The sequence below is a fragment of the Anolis carolinensis genome, chromosome 2 (assembly GCF_035594765.1).
Source record: "Anolis carolinensis isolate JA03-04 chromosome 2, rAnoCar3.1.pri, whole genome shotgun sequence".
In the NCBI taxonomy this organism is placed as follows: domain Eukaryota; kingdom Metazoa; phylum Chordata; class Lepidosauria; order Squamata; family Dactyloidae; genus Anolis; species Anolis carolinensis.
Window position 1 is genome coordinate 202844264 of NC_085842.1, and position 18723 is coordinate 202862986.

Sequence of the window (18723 nt, forward strand, 5' to 3'; positions counted from 1 at the left end):
ATTAACCAATATTATTTTGCAAAGGTTAAATGTGTTTATATTATTTTGGTTGCCAAATTCAACTGATGTTTAAATAGTGGAGACTACTTGATATTTTTTGACTTTAGTTCACATTTAAGCCTTGATAATTACAGTTTCCTTTAAACATTACAGTCTGGAAGATACTACTGTGGATTATAACAGTTGACTGTACTTATTATTTTCATTATTGTTGTTAACTCTCAGGTAATATTGTATGTATATGGTGCTCTGAATTACATAGTGCATCTTGCGCTTTGCTACTCTGCTGCTGAATATACATTCCCCGTGTGGAATCTCACCACGTTAATCAGGTGAATGTGGCTCTTAATGAAACATGCCACATTATCACAGAATGCCTATATCCTACCCTTCTGGAAAAATTATATTGTTTAGCTGGTATTGCACCACCTGACATCCGTTGGGAAGAAGCAGACAGTGATGAAAGGACCAAGGCATTGACATCTCCGGCCCATCCTTTATTCGGTTATCAGCCAGCATGCCCACGCATTAAACCAAGAAATAGCTTTCTAAGATCTACAGAGATACTCACAGGAATATCTCAACTAGCAAGAGTCCAAAAATGGCAGGTTTTTTGTGTGTGTGTGTCAGGAGCGACTTAAGAAATTGCAAGAAGCGAAGAAGTGGCAGGTTAAAACCTGTAACCTCAATCAGTGTCTCATACCAAGTGAGAAACTCCCTCCTGGGCACACAGAGTACTGGATGACTTGAAAGGCGCTAAACAGACTGCACTCTAGCACCATGAGATACAGAACCAATCTTAAGAAATGAGGCTACAAAGGGGAGTCTGCAACATCCGAGTGTGGAGAAGAACAAACCACAGACTACCTACTGCAGTGTGGTCTGAGCCCTGCCACATGCACAATGGAGGACCTTCTCACAGCAACACCAGAGGCACTCCAAGTGGCCAGCTTCTGGTCAAAGGAAATCTAATACAATGCCAAGTTTTTAACTCTGTGTTTTTAAAAATACATTATAACTGTACTCTCAATTGGCTTCTGACACGATAGATAAATAGTAATACATCTATCTTTAGCTATTTTATATACTGCCAGTAAGTGGTGCTGTTGCTTTATGGGAAAAGAGACTTCAGACATATGGGGTGTACTTCTGTTTTTCTACCAGCACTGCATGCAAAGGACGCTCATTTGGAATTAGACCATTTCAAACTCATGGCTCTGTGCTAAGTATCAGATCTGAATAGATGCCAGAGATTTTTAAAATAGAAATCCACTCATTGTTGCCTTCTCTCATGTAGTCCCCCCCCCCTATTTCAGCAGTATGGTTTAGGATGGGAGAGAGTTATTCTGGAGTTGTGACTATAGTCTAATTGGGAATCAGAAATTTTTGATAATCTCCTAAAGATCACCCAAAAACCAGTCAGTAGGTTCAGATCTCTCTTCTCTCAAGCCCTGCTTTGCAAAAACATGCAGGATAAATCCATTCGGCTTCTTATGCAGCACCCCTTTAGCAGGATTGTATTTGGGTGCATCACTGATCATGGCTACTGTATATCTATTCAAGCCATGGAAGAGGGGAGAATTAGAAACATGGTGTAGCAGCTCTAGCGACTCTCACCTGCCGAGATAAAGATATCTTTCTTCTCTCCACAGAGCACAAGGTTGTCAGAACTGCAATCACCAACATCTTCCTACCTTGTTATGATTTGTACAGAAAATCAAAAGGACTTCAAATGAAGCTCGGAAAGTTCTTTAGATTGCTTAAAAGTTCCCCTTTCTAGTTACTCATCATTGTTGTGTGCCTTCAAGTTGTTGCTGACTTACAGGGATCCTAAGGTGAGCCTATCCTATGGTTTTCTTAGCCTTGGCAAGATGTATTCAGAAGAGGTTTGCCACTGCTGTGATTTCTATGGTCGAACGGGGATTTGTACTCTGACTCCTAGACTCCAACACTCAGACCATTATACCACATTGGTGCTCATTGTCATTCATTAAAGGTAAAGGTTTCCCTTTGACATTAAATCTAGTTGAGTCCGACTTTGGGGAGTAGTGCTCATCTCCATTTCTAAGCTGAAGAGCCGGCATTGTCCATAGACGCCTCCTAGGTCATGTGGCAGGCATGACTGCATGGAGCGCTGTTACCTCCTCGTTGAAGTGGTATGTATTGATCTACTCACATTTGCATGTTTTTGAATTGTTTGGTTGGCAGAAGCTGGGGCTAACAACAGGAGCTCACCCCATCCCACTGATTTGAACTGCCAACCTTTTGATCAGCAAGTTCTGCGGCTCATCGGTTTAATCTGCTGCACCACTGTGGTCATTCATTATAATGATGAAAAACAGTTGTCTTCCTTGTTGTGTAATTCATTCTTTCCCCCATTACTTTTGGTTTCTTGTTGCAGGAGGAAAAAAATAAAACCTTAAAAATGGCACAAAGCTTGTCAAAATTGACTTTTCAAAATCGCTAGAAAGGGACTCATTATAACTAATGAAGCAACATGGCTCTTGTTGAGTGCTTTCAAAACATATCAAAGTCAACCCTCCTTAACCCCTAAAGTCATTAGTTTGTAACTCCTTATGTTTAAGCTCTGAAATCTGAGACAAGCATGAAAACCATGTAGTTCTCCAAGTGTTGAATTGGGGATGGATACTTATCGGCAGCCAATGGAGCTGCTTTAATAGGGGCATCGTGTGCTCCTTATATCTGGCTCCGGTTAGTAGCCTGGTTGCAGATCTTTGGACCAGTTGCAGTTTCCAAGCTGTCTTCAAAAGCAGCCCCACATAGAGTGCATTACTGTAATCCAATCTTGATGTAACTAAGGCATGGACCACCGTGGCCAAGTCCGGCTTTTCGAGGTATGGTCGCAGCTGGCGCACAAGCTTTAATTGTACGAAGGCCCTCCCAGACACCACCGATACCTGACCTTCAAGCGTCACGTGACCTTCATGAGGACCCCCAAACTGCAGACCTGTGTCCTCAGGGGACTGTAATCCCATCGAGCACAGGTTGCTACACTATACCCGATTCAGGAAGTTCATGCAGGATCTAATGGAGGTGTTTGTGGATGATGAGACCAAGTTGACACTCCATGGCCTGCAGCAATACTATGTGAAGCTGAAGCACACAGAGAAGAACCTCAAACTCTTTGACTTACTGGATGTGCTGTGGCGCAGACGGGAGAGCAAGCCAGTGCAATTAACTGCTATGAATCACTGACCAGGAGGTCATAAGTTCGAGGCCCGCTCGGAGCTATGTTGTTGTTTGTCTTTGTCCTATGTTAAAAGGCATTGAATGTTTGCCTAATATGTGTAATGTGATCTGCCCTGAGTCCCCTTCGGGGTGAGAAGGGCAGAATATAAATGCTGTAAATAAATAAATAAATAAATGTGCTAGCTGTTCAACTTCACGACTGATTGGGAGGACCTCTGTCTTGTCTGGATTAAGCTTCAGCTTGTTAGCCCTCATCCAGTCCATCACAGCAGGCAGGCACTGGTCCATGATCCGAGGGGCTTCCTTGGAAATTCGGTGGAAAGGAGTAATAGAGTTGTGTGTCATCTACGTACAGAAGAGGCAAAGAAAGGCTGGTCCTGATGATTGGACTCCACAAAATTAGTCTATGGAGCCCTAAGATCTTCATTTGCCAACCCCTAAACTGAAAGGTAGCTCAGTAATACAACTGATCCTCAGTATGCACAGATTCTGTACCCACGAATTGAAAACATTCCACACAAAAAAATCCCCAAAGCAATTTTGTATAACTGACACTTTGATTACACCATTGTATACATGGGACTTGAGCAACCACAGATTTTAGTATTCATGGGGGTCCTGGAATCAAACTCCTCAGATACCAAGGGCCTGCTGTACTGCCCTATCATGGCATTCAGTTTGAACAATCATCCAGAGCTCAGAGATAGGACTACAGCTCCGGATAGTTTTGGTGCTTCCGAGTTTTCCTAAGGTATCCTCACCTAAATGTATGAACAAGTAGAAGAGATCCATCTGGAGTATTTCTAACAGAAACTGGCACAGAAAGGTGATGCATCTGATTGGACATAGCATGGATTTTAAGAATCTTTGCATCCCTGGTTTTTAGACCTTGATTATAGAAAAATGCTCAATTTTTCCAAATGGTGGCGCCAGAAGGCTACTGATAATACCCACTTGGCCTGGGATTAGAGGGCACGCTTAGTCTGCTATGGCGAGCTATATAATATAGATATGTGGATTTCGATACCCGACATCTTTAAATCTAGATGCATTATCTTTTCCGTTTCTAAGATGTTTTCTTTTGCTTTACTTTATTATTAGATTGTAAAATTGTACAGAAGCACAGATTTTTTTTCCTGCGTGCAATTCTGCTTTGTCTGTATGTCTGCAGTCACCCACAAATCAAGCTATTTTATTGACTCTGAATCACACCCAATTAAATTACCTGAACAGGGAAGGGTGTAATTTCTATTCTATGACATCTTAATGCTGATTTAGTTTCAATAAATTTCCTGCATGTTTCAAAGTAGACTACAAGATGGCAGTTGAGAAAAACAATGTTTCCAGTTTATTATGCTAAGATGAGGGGAAGCTGATACTTATGGAAAATTTCAAATTAAGAGGAGGAAAAGCCAAGCATTCAACTAAGGACTGATACACCATAACAAGTGATATCCGGCAGGCTCCATCCCTTTTGAGTTTTAGGAAAAAAGTGAAGACATGGCTTTGTTTAATGAATGAGTTCTGTTGGCTTCGACGCAGTCTGGATTAAGGTTCACATACAAGGTTTTATGGATGAATGGTTTAAGTAATTTGCATTGTATTGTTTTAAATTTTTTTATTGTATATGGCTAATCTGTTTAACTGTTTTAATTGCCCATGTTTTAATCCTTTGTATTGTATATTGGCATCGAATTCTGCCAGATTGTGAGCTGCCCTGAGTCTTTTCAGGTGAGAAGGGCGGGATAGAAATGATGGAAATAAATAAATAAATAAGTGTTGACAATTGAAGCAGGTTCAAAATGAGTAGATAAATTTGATTGGAGAACAATTTGTTATAAATGCTAGCAATAGCATCAGAACACATCAGAGCAGTGTTTTCCAACCTTTTTTTGACCAGGGACCACTTTGACCAGAGACCACTCTCTAACATTAGTACCAAGAGGATTACAAATGGGTTTTAGGTCAACTTTAGATTTGTTTTGGTTATTTGGGGTTCTGATTCAGAAAATTGCATTGGATAGACCACATCAGCTCTAGTTTCTGATACAGAACATAACCCATCCAGTAGTTGCCATCTGCTCGCCCACAGAAAACCATATTTAATAATCTAGAGCTGATGTGATCTATCTAATGCAATTTTAGGCCCAGATAACCAGGCCTAAAAATGAAGACACCACGGCGGCCCTGCTTTCAGCCACCTGGAATGGCTCTGCTCGGGGGAGGGGGGGGAGGAGGTGGAGAAGCAGCAGTCAGGAGGCTTATTGTCGCCCCTTTTGTGGGTAGTCAGCCTCTCCCCTCCCAATATCCCCGTTGCCTTGGCATTATAAGAGAGTTTAGCAAGACCAGTCACTCTCATTACAACTGTGTGGTAACAGTGAGGCTGTGGACCATATTTTAATTCTTGGGGACTACTGGTGGTTCAAAGACCACAGGTTGGGAATCACTGTATTAGAGCTTTGAAAGGATAATATTTTTGTCTTGTATATACTAGCATGGCATAAAGGTTTGAGTGTTGGACTAAAACTCTGTGGAGAACAGGGAGCAAATCCCTGCTTGGCCACTGGATAACCTTGGTCAAGTCACACACACTTAGTCCCCTTCTACCCTGCCATATAATGCAGTTAAACTGCATTCTGAAACTGCATGTTATGGCAGTGTAGACTCATATAATGCAGTTCAGTGTAGTTAAACTCCATCTGAACCTGCATTATATGGCAGTGTACAAAGGGCCTCAGCCTCAGAAAACCCAATGATAGATTCACTTTAGGATTATCCTAAGTTGAAAATGACAACTACAATTGCTGATCTTAGAAAATCTTGGCCCACAACCTAGGAGAATTTCTCCCACTCAGCACTGATCTTAAGTTGCCAGTAATCTGCCTTGTTGCTTGATAGGCTTATATTTTCATACTAAAACACAGGTTTTATATGGGTCCCTCAAAAAGCACACTGCTGAAATTAGGTGGCAACCTGAGTCCTGACTGCCTTAAAGGCTTGAACACTTCAATACCATTTTAATTTTCATGACTTTATCCAACATAATCTTGGGATCTGTAGTTTAGTGAGCAGCTATGGGCACACCTCTGAACCCCAGGAGCCTCCGGTGACCTAGGGGATAAAAGCCTTGTGACTTGAAGGTTGGGTTGCTGACCTGAAAGCTGCCAGGTTCGAATCCCACCCGGGGAGAGTGCAGATGAGCTCCCTCTTTCAACTCCAGATCCATGCGGGGACATGAGAGAAGCCTCCCATAAGGATGGTAAAAACATCAAAACATCCAGGCATCCCTGGGCAACGTCCTTGCAGACGGCCAATTCCCTCACTCCAGAAGCAACTCCGGTCGCTCCCGACACAAAAAAAAAACCCAAAACAAAAAACAACCTCTGAACCGCAGTTCCCAAGATTTAACCATCAATCTTTCTTTCCAATGTGACTTGAGTACTTTATTTCAAGAGAGAGTGTACTAAACTTTTCCAGGAGACCATTCTTAGATCCTTGCCAAAATATAAATTCCAGGAATCCATTGGATAGGACCTCTGCATTGAAAATGGTATGTCTGCAACTGCTATAATTGTTTAGTGTAGTAAATTGTAAACCGTACATTTTGCTTGCTTTCTATGACTTGGAATGGGTTGCTATGAAATTCAGCTGCAGTATGCTGCAAGCCATTTACAGCAAGGAAAATGGTTGCTTTAAGTGTTTTTTCCCTAATGGTTGCTGCCGTGCATGGTGGGCGTTGCGGCCCCAGCGGGAAAATCGGGCATGCCTAAACTGTTTTCCCTGACATAAAAACCAGACAGCCTGGTTCCTGCCCATTTAGTCTGGTATTCTGTTCCCCAGAAGCAGGATAATATCCTCCTACACATGGTCCCTAGTTAGTGGTAATCAGACAACCGTACTGTTTTTGATACTGCAAGTGATATATTTAGCTATTGTGATTAGTCGCTATTGGGAGTTTTATCCATGATGAATTTGTGTATTCCTATTCTAAAAACCATTCTAATTAGTGGCTAAGGCTGTCAGGTTATGCTTCAGGCTCTTACGAGGCATCCAGACTGGACCATATGCACTTAGGGTCACTTTTGTGAACAGATAAGGTATTGTTTTAATTGTTGGTCTTGAGTCACGTTTTGCTCTTGAGCTCTTAAGAGCAGTGTCCTCACTATCACTTCCTATCTCTATTAGACAAAACAATAACTTCTACCATGGCAACCGATTTTAATAGAAAAAAACCTCTGTGGCTTTTTTTCTATGTGATTTTTTTTTACTTTGAATAATTTCTGCTTGAAGGTTTATTTTGCATACTGGTAATTGAGTCTTTTGCTGGCTTTGGAGGAAGGGCGGGGGGAGTCACAACTTCCATATCCTCTACCCTTTTTTGTCTTTCCTTGAGTGGAAGGTATTATGTATCCAATGATCTCCCAAGAACTTACATGCTTTGGCCAAATGATATGCTCATACAGTGAGGTTTGGTTCCAGGACATACCAGGGATACCAAAATCAATGGGTGCTTAAGTCCCATTATACACAGTGGAGTATTAAATTGGTGTTCCTTATACAAAATGATGATGATGATGATGATGATGATGATGATGATGATAATAATAATAATAAGTCAAAAATCAGAAACTCCTCAAAGCACAGCAGACAAAAAATCAGTACAAGAAAACCACACTACAAACTAGGGCTGACAGCTGGCACAACAAAACATTGCATGGAAAGTTTCTTGACAAAATTGAAGGAAAACCTGATAAGGAGAAGACCTTTCTATGGCTCACAAATGGGACACTGAAGAAGGAGACAGAAGGCCTGATCCTTGCATCCCAGGAGCAAGCCATCAGAACAAATGCAATTAAGGCCAAGATCGAAAAATCAGCTGATGACCCAAAATGCAGACTGTGCTATGAAGAACTGCACTTACAGAATTTCATAGACAATGCAACAGTTTTACCAGGATAATAATAATAATAATAATAATAATAATAATAATAATAATAATAATAATAATAACCCAAAATGCAGACTGTGCAAGGAAACTGATGAAACCATTGATCACATCCTCAGCTGCTGTAAGAAAATCGCACAGACAGACTACAAACAGAGGCACAACCATGTGGCCCAAATGATCCATTGGAACTTATGCCTCAAGTACCACCTCCCAGCAGTTAAGAACTGGTGGGATCACAAACCTGCAAAAGTATTGGAAAATGAGCACGCAAAGATACTGTGGGACTTCCAAATCCAGACTGACAAAGTTCTGGAACACAACACACCAGACATCACAGTTGTGGAAAAGTAAAAGGTTTGGATCATTGATGTCGCCATACCAGGTGACAGTCATATTGACGAAAAACAACAGGAAAAACTCAGCCGCTATCAGGACCTCAAGATTGAACTTCAAAGACTCTGGCAGAAACCAGTGCAGGTGGTCCCGGTGGTGATCGGCACATTGGGTGCCATGCCAAAAGATCTCAGCCGGCATTTGGAAACAATAGACATTGACAACATTACGATCTGCCAACTGCAAAAGGCCACCCTACTGGGATCTGCTCGCATCATCCGAAAATACATCACACAGTCCTAGACACTTGGGAAGTGTTCGACTTGTGATTTTGTGATACGAAATATCTATCTATATCTATCTTGTTTGCTGTGTCATAATAAAATAATAATAATAACAACAACATCAACAATAACAACAATACTTTATTTGTATTCTGTCTTATCTCCCTGAGGGGACTCAGAGCGGATTCCAGCAAACACAGATACAAGGCTAACATTCAATGCCTAGAAACAACAAATACAGATTAAAGTAAAGGTTTCCCTTTCCGGCTCTGAGGAGTGGTGCTCGTCTCCAGCTCTGGGGGATGGTGCTCATCTCCATTTCTAAGCCGAAGAGCCTGTGTTATCATAGACGCCTCCTAGGTCATGTGGCCAGCATGGCTTCATGGAGTGCCATTTACCTTCCTGCCGAGGCAGTACCTATTGATCTACTCACATTTGCATTTTTTCGAACTGCTAGGTTGGCAGAAGCTGGGCTAATAGTGAGAGCTCATTCTGTCCTGTGGATTTGAATCACCAACCTTCCAGTCAGTAAGTTCAACAGCTCAGCGGTTTAACCTATTGCGCCACCGCGACGGGTTGGCGGACATTTGGGTGGAAATATTTTCAAGTCATGGATGGTTGAATTTGTGGATACAGAATTCATGGATACAGTGTTGTCGACTGTACTTTTAAGAGGCCAAGGTGTGGTTTTTCTCTGAAGGACAGGCTTAATGGAAATGCATAGCTCTGCTCTTCAACAGAGGGTAAGGGATGCAAGAGGAAAGCCAGTGTGGCTGCTGTTACCCTTTCTCACCTTTGCACTCAAAGGTGGCTCATTTTGCCAAGTGGTATGCCCACCTTTTTTTCTTCCTCCTTGCCACCATTGCCCCCAATAATAATGCCATTTGAACAGATGGAGTGAACCTCTACCTCCAAAGAAATAGGAAAGCACATCATTCCTTGACATACAAAAACCTAGCACTTTCTTTACCCATTAATGCTCTTTGGCCAAACTGCCCAAGCTTAATTGTTAACTGCCATCAAGTTGACTTTGACTTTTGAATGAGCGATCACCATGTCATCTTATCATCAACAGCCTTGCTCAGGTTCCACAGAGTCAAGGACATGGTTTCCTTGAGTCTATGCGTCCGGAATGCAGTCTTCCTCTTTTAAGCCTTCTACCTTATCAAGCATTACACTATGTAACACGATTTTTGTCCCTGGGTTATAAATGTCATCTCCTAATTGGTTCTACCATATAAACATGGGAAAGGTTTATTAAACTGCAAAAACTTGGATTTTAAGGGACATTCTACAGCACATTTTGCTATAGTTTTTCAATGAATATCTCAGAGTCGCAACCAATGCAGCATAGTTTGTGGAAGCCACAAAAATGAAGTTTCTGGAGTAGAACACCTACTTTCCAAGTAAGTACCACACAATTAAACAGAAAATAACATTTTCAAACCAAGAATGGATTTTTTTGAATGTTGTCATTGTATTTTAGTGCCTTTTCATGATATATCCAAAATAAAACAGTTTCTGTTTATCTTGGTTGCTAGGAAGAGTTTAGATTTGAGGTACTGTTCCATTATCTGGGCGGAGGCCACAAGGGGGAGCTAGAGAGAGAAGGATAGTCAATTTTATGGGGATGGAAGGTCAGTTGAAGGAGTAAAACCATTTCCCCTATTTTCCTGTTATCCCCCGCCCCATGTCTCTGTCGTGGAAACAACCCTAGTTTATGATTTGGGAAGGGGGGGGAGCAGAATAACTAGCAAAAATAGGGGAAATAGTTTTCCTCCTTAAACTCCTGGTCTCTGCTTGGATAATGGAACAATACCAGATTTGATTTGCTCAAGGACCCATCTAATTTGTCTTTTTTTTTTTAAAGCAGTCCATGGTATCTGTAAAACTTTTCTCAGGCACCACATTTAAAATGGGTGGATTTTCTTTTTATCAGTTTTCTTCACTGTCCAGGTTTCACAACCATAGAATCATAGAGTTGGAAGAGATCTTGTGGGCCATCCAGTCCAACCCCCTGCCAAGAAGCAGGAAAATCATTCAAAGCAGCCCCAACACATGGCCATCCAGCCTTTCCTTAAAAACATCCAAAGAAAGAGCCTCCATCACATTCCGGAGCAGAGTGTTCTCCTACTGAACAGCTCTCACAATGAGGAAGTTCTTCCTAATGTTCAGGTGGAATCTCCTTTCCTTCAATTTGAAGCCACTGGTCTGCATCCTAGTCTCCAGGCCAGCAGCAAACAAGTTTGCTCCTTCCTCCCTATGACTTCCCCTCACATCTTGATACATGGTTATCATGTCTCCTCTCAGCCTTCTCTTCTGCAGGCTAAACATGCCCAGCTCTTTAAGCCATTCTTCATAGGGCTTGTTCCTCAGACCCTTGATCATTTTAGTCACCCTCCATACATAGAAATTGGCTGAATGTAGCATTTGTCATATACCGTTCTGCCTGTGTACATACAGTTGCAACTCAGGGTGTAATGTAGCTATGGGTTGTGTGTATTCTGCTTAAAGAACTGCACTACGGAGAGATAAAGTGGCCAGACCTGGCTTTACCATGAGGAAGAATGAAGCAGCTATGTCAGGTGGCAGGAAATAAAAACCAAAGAGGACAGAAATAGTCACAGGATGAATAGAAGACTTTTTTCTAGCATAGATAAGTCAACATTGTATTTCGTGGCAAGGGGAACATGTCCATTGGTTTGTCCTTTGCGTCAGGAAGCTAAGTTGCTTGGATGAGCCTTGGGCGGTTTATTTGTGATAGAAAGCACATCTGCATTGTATCTCAACTGGACCATTAAACTTGAGTGGATTGTGGCAAAGAGCATCCTAATGTATTGGGATTCAGACACATTATTTTTATGTAGGTTGCCTCTTTGCAAAATTTTGTTGCAAAATAAATATTTTTATTAATTTTTTAGGTGTGTGTGCACCTTCTAGTTTTGTGTTAACTTATGGCCAACCCTTGGAATTTTGTCAGATTTTCTTAGGCAAGGAATATTCAGAGGTGGTTTTTCCAGTTCCTTCCTTTGAAATATAGCCTACAGCACCTTGACTATTGGTGGCGCAATGGATTAAACCCTTGTGCCGGCTGAACTGATAACCTGTAGGTTGCCGGTTCAAATCCATGAGATGGGTTGAGCTCCCGTCTGTCAGCTCTAGTTTGCGGGGACATGAGAGAAGCCTTCCAGAAGGATGGTAACACATCTGGACATCCCCTGGACTTGCAGTATGTTCTCAAATTGTTTCTGACATGATTAAAAAAACTGGGATTAATCGGTAATATCCCATCAAGTACTAATTGGGGCTGATCCTAGTTACCTTCCAAGATCAGAAAGGATCTGGTGTTTGTAGGTTATTTAGACCCCCTTTTTAGCAGATGCAACAACAATACAAAAGGAAAGGGGATGGGAATAGAAGTAGAGACAGTTTACAATTGTGCTTAGGAGGATGGAAGCACCATACTGTAAATCAGAGGTCCTCAAACTTTTAAAGCAAAGGGCCGGTCCACAATCCTTCAGACTGTTGAAGGGCCAAATTATCACTTGAAAAAGAAATACGAACAAATCCCTATGCACACTGCACATGTCTTATTTGTAGTGCAAAACAACATCAATGAAAGAACAATAAAATATTTAAAAATGAAAACAATTTTAACCAACATAAACCTATCAGGATTTCAATAGGAAGTGTGGGCCTGCTTCTGGCCAATGAGATAGTCAAGTTAATTAGGATTGTTATTGTTGTGTGCCTTTAAATCATTTCAGACTTTGGGCGAGCCTAAGTCTAAAATTATTTATTTATTCATTTATTACATTTATTTTCTACATTTATATCTCGCCCTTCTCACCCCGGACTCGGAGCAGCTGTATGTACCTACAATATATTATATTATTAACATAGCACAATATTAGCATTATATATTACTATATCGAACTATACCACTATATTGTAATATTATATGTAATATATAACATGTAATTAATATTATTATATGGTATTATTATTAGTATTACATTGTATAACATGATAATATTATCAATATCATATGTATATATAATATATTATATTATTAAAACTGATATAAAAATATTATATTATAAATGAGGGCGGGGGCCAGGTAAATGACCTTGGAGGGCCGCATCCGGCCCCCGGGCCTTAGTTTGGGGACCCCTGCTGTAAATGAAACCTGTCGATCAGTTGGCGTAGTCCAAACATCCAAAAGCATTTCCAAGTTAAAAAGAACAATTATCCACATTCCCCTGTAGAGAGACTAGAGAGCACTTCAAAACACGGAATAGGGGATAATGAAACAATATCCTTGTTGCCCTTCTTGGTGTGTGGGTGTAAAAAAGCTGTGCAAAATGGCATGGCAAGTACTGTAAAAATGTTTCCAAAAGGTCCCCTCTCAGCCTTGTTCTTCAGTGCTAGTTAGGAACATTTCTTGGCTTCCCAGGTGACTGAATAGCTTTTAATGAATCTGCCACATTATTCCCATATGGTTCCTCCCCCTCCCCCATATGCTTAAAATGTAATTTAATGCAATTTATGGGGATTTCTATGAGATTAGTTCATTTTTCTGGTTGGCTTCTGTATTTCATTTTTGGTAGGCTTCCAAAAGTAGAAAGGGGATAAGAACACAGTGTTGTCCTGCAAGAGTTTAGCATTCCCTTGCAACGTGTGCTAAAATGAGCTTGTAGCAAATGATCTGCAAAGTTCCCCCTTCCAATTAATTCTTCTTCTTCCATAGAGAGCAAGAAAGATAGAGCTAATGCACAGCCATGATTTGCAGCACCATGAGCCAACCTTTTTCTGAAAACTTTTCAGGCTGTTTAGACCTGAGTTCATTATACATTACAGACCTGGAGATTTTAAGGAAATCCTTGGTGAGGATGGGTGGTAGCTCTGGGATAGAACATGCAGAATATTCCAAATTTGATCAGTTCTGTCTCCAGGTACGGCTGAAAAAAAGACTCCTAGATGAAGCCCTGGACAACATTGGCCAGAAAGTATCCTTGCTTTTCAGTATTGCCCTGCCTGGATACTTTTCAGACCATTTCTCCCAACAGCCCCAGCCAACATGATATGGATATTGCAGTGAAGCATCTGAAGAAATTATCAGGAATAATGAGTATAGATGGTATTGAGTTATTTAATATTTCATAGTTATATTTGTGTTTACTTTTTGGTTTTTCAAAACTAGAATTGATCTAAAATAAAAAAATGGATTGATAGTGCAGGACCACAAATTGGTGAGTTGACATAATTGTGCAACATAAGAGAAGTGTGATATTGAAAGTGTCTGATATGGTCCTCAGTCAAACACTCTTCTACTAGTAGTGAAGAGGTGGTCACTTACTTCACTGAATGGCATTCCTGTGTTGTTTTTGAAAAAAAAGCCTGATGAATCCAGGCTAACTCACACAGGGAGAAGCACATTATGGTGCTGTATGTATTCCAGTACACTGAGAATTCCTTCTTAACAGAGTCCTTTTTCTTCTAGTACTCCACCTCAGTAATGTAACTTTGGGAAAATTATGCTGTCTCCGACAACTGTATTCTTTCTGGAAAGCCATTGCTTTGACGGTCATCAGCGTTGCTGGTGCTTTTAAATCCAGCTGTCAACAACAGAGCTTCTAGTTTGGATTTAGGAAGATAAAGGGAAAAAACCAAGTGAAGAAATTGTATCAGTTATTGGACTACATTATGCCCTGCTTGTAGTGATGACAGCTGCCAGACTAAAGGGTTTTTTTTAGAGAAAGAAAGGGCTAGATCAGTATTTGCTGTTGCTTCTCAATGGTTCATGGTTGTGAAGAGACAGAATGCTGGTTCACTTATTCACAAGTATGGTGCATTCATCATCTATCTGTGTTTTCCCCATCATTCTCTATAATCAGTCACTGAAGTAAGTGTAGTCAGTTAGCCATGCAGAAGGGGGTCTTTGTTCATCCCCAAGAAGTGTAAATAGCTTTTTGATAACTTCATTCTTCAATAACCACACATTGCTGTAGCTTTTGCTGGAATTAGAAATAATGGTTCATATGTTTTCAGTTGCTACCATGTTGCTAATCATTAGCACACTTCTGGAGTGGAACACTTAGCAAATGGAACACTTCTCTTTCTTTTGCTTCTTCCCAGAGCTTATAAGAGGAGGGATCAGCCAATACATTTGCCTAGCCCCCAGTAGGTCAAGAAGGGGAACACAAATTTCTGATGACAAAAAGAAGATGGCATGCATTCTTTCGCCCGCCCCCCCCCACCGTGACGTAGTCTTGTTCTCTCTTGTCTCTTTTGAAGGACTTGCATCTTCCCCTTACTTGACAATTTTGCCCAGCATCTTAGACATATTTGGCAAGTTCACTGCATCCACTTCATTGTCACTGTTGAAGCCCATAGTTTCTGCCCGTGGTTCTTGGCTCTGAAAAGCGTTACATGCTTTGGCAAACTTATGAGCCATTGTAAGCAGTACTACATGATGTTTTACTGAGAGTTTAGAGCTGAATATATACATTCTGAAATAATTTCTTGTTTTATGAATCCTATTACTTTTAGGCCATCTCTGAATTCCCTTTCTCTTCCTGCTCTATTTCTCCTTTTCTTCCAGCTGTCCATGATTTCTCATTGCTATTGTTGTTGTTGTTATGTGCTTTCTTGCTGTTTCCAGTTAATAGTGATCCTAAAGCAAACCCATCATGAGGTCTTCTGGGGCTGAAAGTGTGTAACTTGCCCAAGGTTCCCCAGTGGGTTTCCATGGCCGAGCAAGGAATTAAATCCTGGTCTCCGGACTTGTAGTCAGATATTATGCTTCTGCGGTTCTCTTGCCTCCACTGCCCTTTTCTAGTATGCTATCCTTCCTGTCCCTCCCTCTTTGATCCTTTCTTACTTCTCTTGCTTCTCTGTATGCCTCTCTATCTGATCACTCAGTTTTGTCTTTTCCTTCTTCTATGTGCTCATTTCCTTCCTGCGTCTAGTTGTGGGTGTTTCTCACTTTATCCTCTGTGTGCCTTTTCTTCTCCATTCCTTTTCTCTTATCTTGTCTGTTGTGTATCCACTTCCCCTTGGTCTTACCTTCTAATGTGTAGCTCTGCACCATGAGTCACTGCACTGTGGTCTTCCTATTTCTGCTCATCCCTCCCTCTTGTTCTCTACTGCCTGTTGAACTATACAAATTTCAGTGAGAACATTATTCCAATTTTCAGATACTAATGGGATTATTCTTATTATTTTTGTTTCTTTGTACTCCTTGCAATACCTGCACTGTTACTTAATTTCCCAAAAAAATGCATTGTAAGTGATACATATCATAGCAGAATACCTTTAAACACAAAAGTGATTTTACTGAAAGAATGTACAGTTTTTGTCTAAGACTATGCTAATGCTGTTATGCCAGTGGTTGCAATTCCCCAAAGGTTGTGTACAGTTAGCACACTATTCAAGGTTTTGCTAACCTCGAATGGGAATGTTTGTAAAAAGAAGATGAAAAGAGACCTGGGAAGGATAGGATATATGAAAAACAATATATATATAAACCTTTCTTGCTTAGTTTCTCCATACCTCACAACCTCTGAGGATGCCTGCCATAGATGTGGGTGAAACGTCAGGAGAGAATACTTCGGGAACATGGCCATACAGCCCGGAAAACATACAACAACTCTGCCATGAAAGCTTTCGACAACACAGAGACCTAGTTCTTCCAATCCTGGACATAGACCATGCCACAACAGAGTAGCAAAGGAAACCATTTGGATTCTGGGAGGTAAAGTACCATTCCATGAACCACACACCAGCCTGCCTCAGGGGAGTGTGCTTGCTCCATCATTGTTTAACATTTACATAAATGACAAGCCACTGCCAGAAGGGACAGAGAGTTTCATCTATGCTGACGATTGTGCCATCACTGCCCAAGCAGGGAGCTTTGAAATGGTTGAACAGAAGCTCCCCATAGCTTTAGGTGCTCTTACTGCGTATTACAGGGAAAGCTAGCTGATTCCTAATCCATCTAAAATGCAGACATGTGCTTTTCACCTTAAGAACAGACAAGCATCTTGAACCCTGAGGATTACCTGGGAAGAAATCCCACTGGAGAATTGGAGCTCATCAAAATACCAGGGAGTTACCCTGGACCGTGCTTTAACTTATAAGAAGCACTGCTTGATTATTAAGCAAAAAGGGGGGGCTAGAAATAATATCGTACAAAAGCTGACTGGCACAACCTGGGAATTGCAACCTGATACAGTGTAGACATCTACCCTTGTACTTTGCTACTCTGCTGCTGAATATGCATGCCAGTGTGAAATACATCTCACCATGTTAAAACAGTGGATGTGGCTCTTAATGAAACATGCCACATTATCACAGGGTGCCTACACCCTACAGCACTGGGGAAATCATACTGTTTAGTTGGTATTGCACCACTTGATATCCATCAGGAAGTAGCAGCCAATAATAAAAGAACCAAGACAGTGACACTGCCAGCCCATCCTCTGTTCGGATACCAGTCAGCAAGCCAATGCCTTAAATCAAGAAACAGCTTTCTGAGATCTACAGAGATACTCACAGGAACACCTCAGCAAGTGAGAGTCCAAAAGTGGCAGGTTAAAACTCAGAACCTCAATCAGTGGCTGATGCCGGATGAGAGACTCCCTCTGGGGCACACAGAAGACTGGGCGACTTGGAAGGCACTGAACAGGCTGTGCTCTGGCACCATGGGATGAGAAATGGAGCTACAAAGCGGAGTCCACAACATGTGAGTGTGGAGAAGAGCAAGCCATAGACAACTTACTAGAATTCATCTGAACCTTGCCACATGCAAAATGGATGGCCTTCTCACAGTGACATCAGAGGCACTCCAAGTGGCCAGCTTCTGGTCAAAGGAAATCTAGTATAATGCCAAGTTTTTAAATTTGTGTGTTTTTTTAAAATACATTATAACTGTACCCTCATTTTGCTTCTGACATGATAAATATATTTAATTTCATTTTATTTTTAGAGATAAAGGAGGGGAAACACATGCATTCAGGAAGAGAAGACTCAATTAGGTGCTGCATAAGGAACTCATCCCAGGGAAATCATGTTCCTCATGCATCAGTAATATAACCAGATCAAAGGGTCAGTTTATGTCTGAAGACTTACTTCTTTCTCATCTTGCTATAGGCTGGCACATGATGCGCTCGGAAGCAGTGTACAGCACTCTAAGTTATGTTTTGACCCAGATAATCTCCTCCTATTTTGCCAAAAGCCTTAATGCTTTTTTTGCTTTGTGTACATTGAAAGGTAAACTGTACCAAAGCAAAACGAAAGCCACTTTGTATTTGCCCTTTGCTCTTTTATAATGGATTTCATCTGTCTCTCAGCTCCAGGGTTGCATTTTGTTTTTCAAGCTGCGTTGTTTAAATATCAGGCATATTACCTCCATTGCTTGCTTTTTCTTGTAGTTTTGGAAGATGAAAGAGCAAGATGGCAGAAAGCGGAGCTACCATTAGAAATAGCACCATTATACTGAAATCTTCGCCTTTCCTTCCATATCACTCAGTAAAATGTACTCTGATAGGATCTAAAGCAGGGTTGGAAGCTGAACCATGAAGCTTTATATTTTTATTTTGTGCCAAAAGCATTGCGCAAATAAGTATAAAACTGATAAAAATAGAGGGAACACAAGCAGTTAAATAATTTTTGACCAAAAACGGGCAACAGTGACTGCATTGTCTGTAGCTTTAAGCAATTCTTCCTCTGTGCATGAAGCAGGGCATTGTGGGCAAGCATACAGGTGCAGAGTTGTTTGTTCTGCTCCACAGTTGCACAAGATGGAGGATTCTTCTAGGTCAGTGGTTCTCAACTTTTCTAATGCTGTGACCCCTTAATACAGTTCTTCCTTTTGTGGTGACCCCCAACCATAAAATTATTTCTGTTGCTACTTCATAACTGTAATTTTGCTACTGTTATGAATTG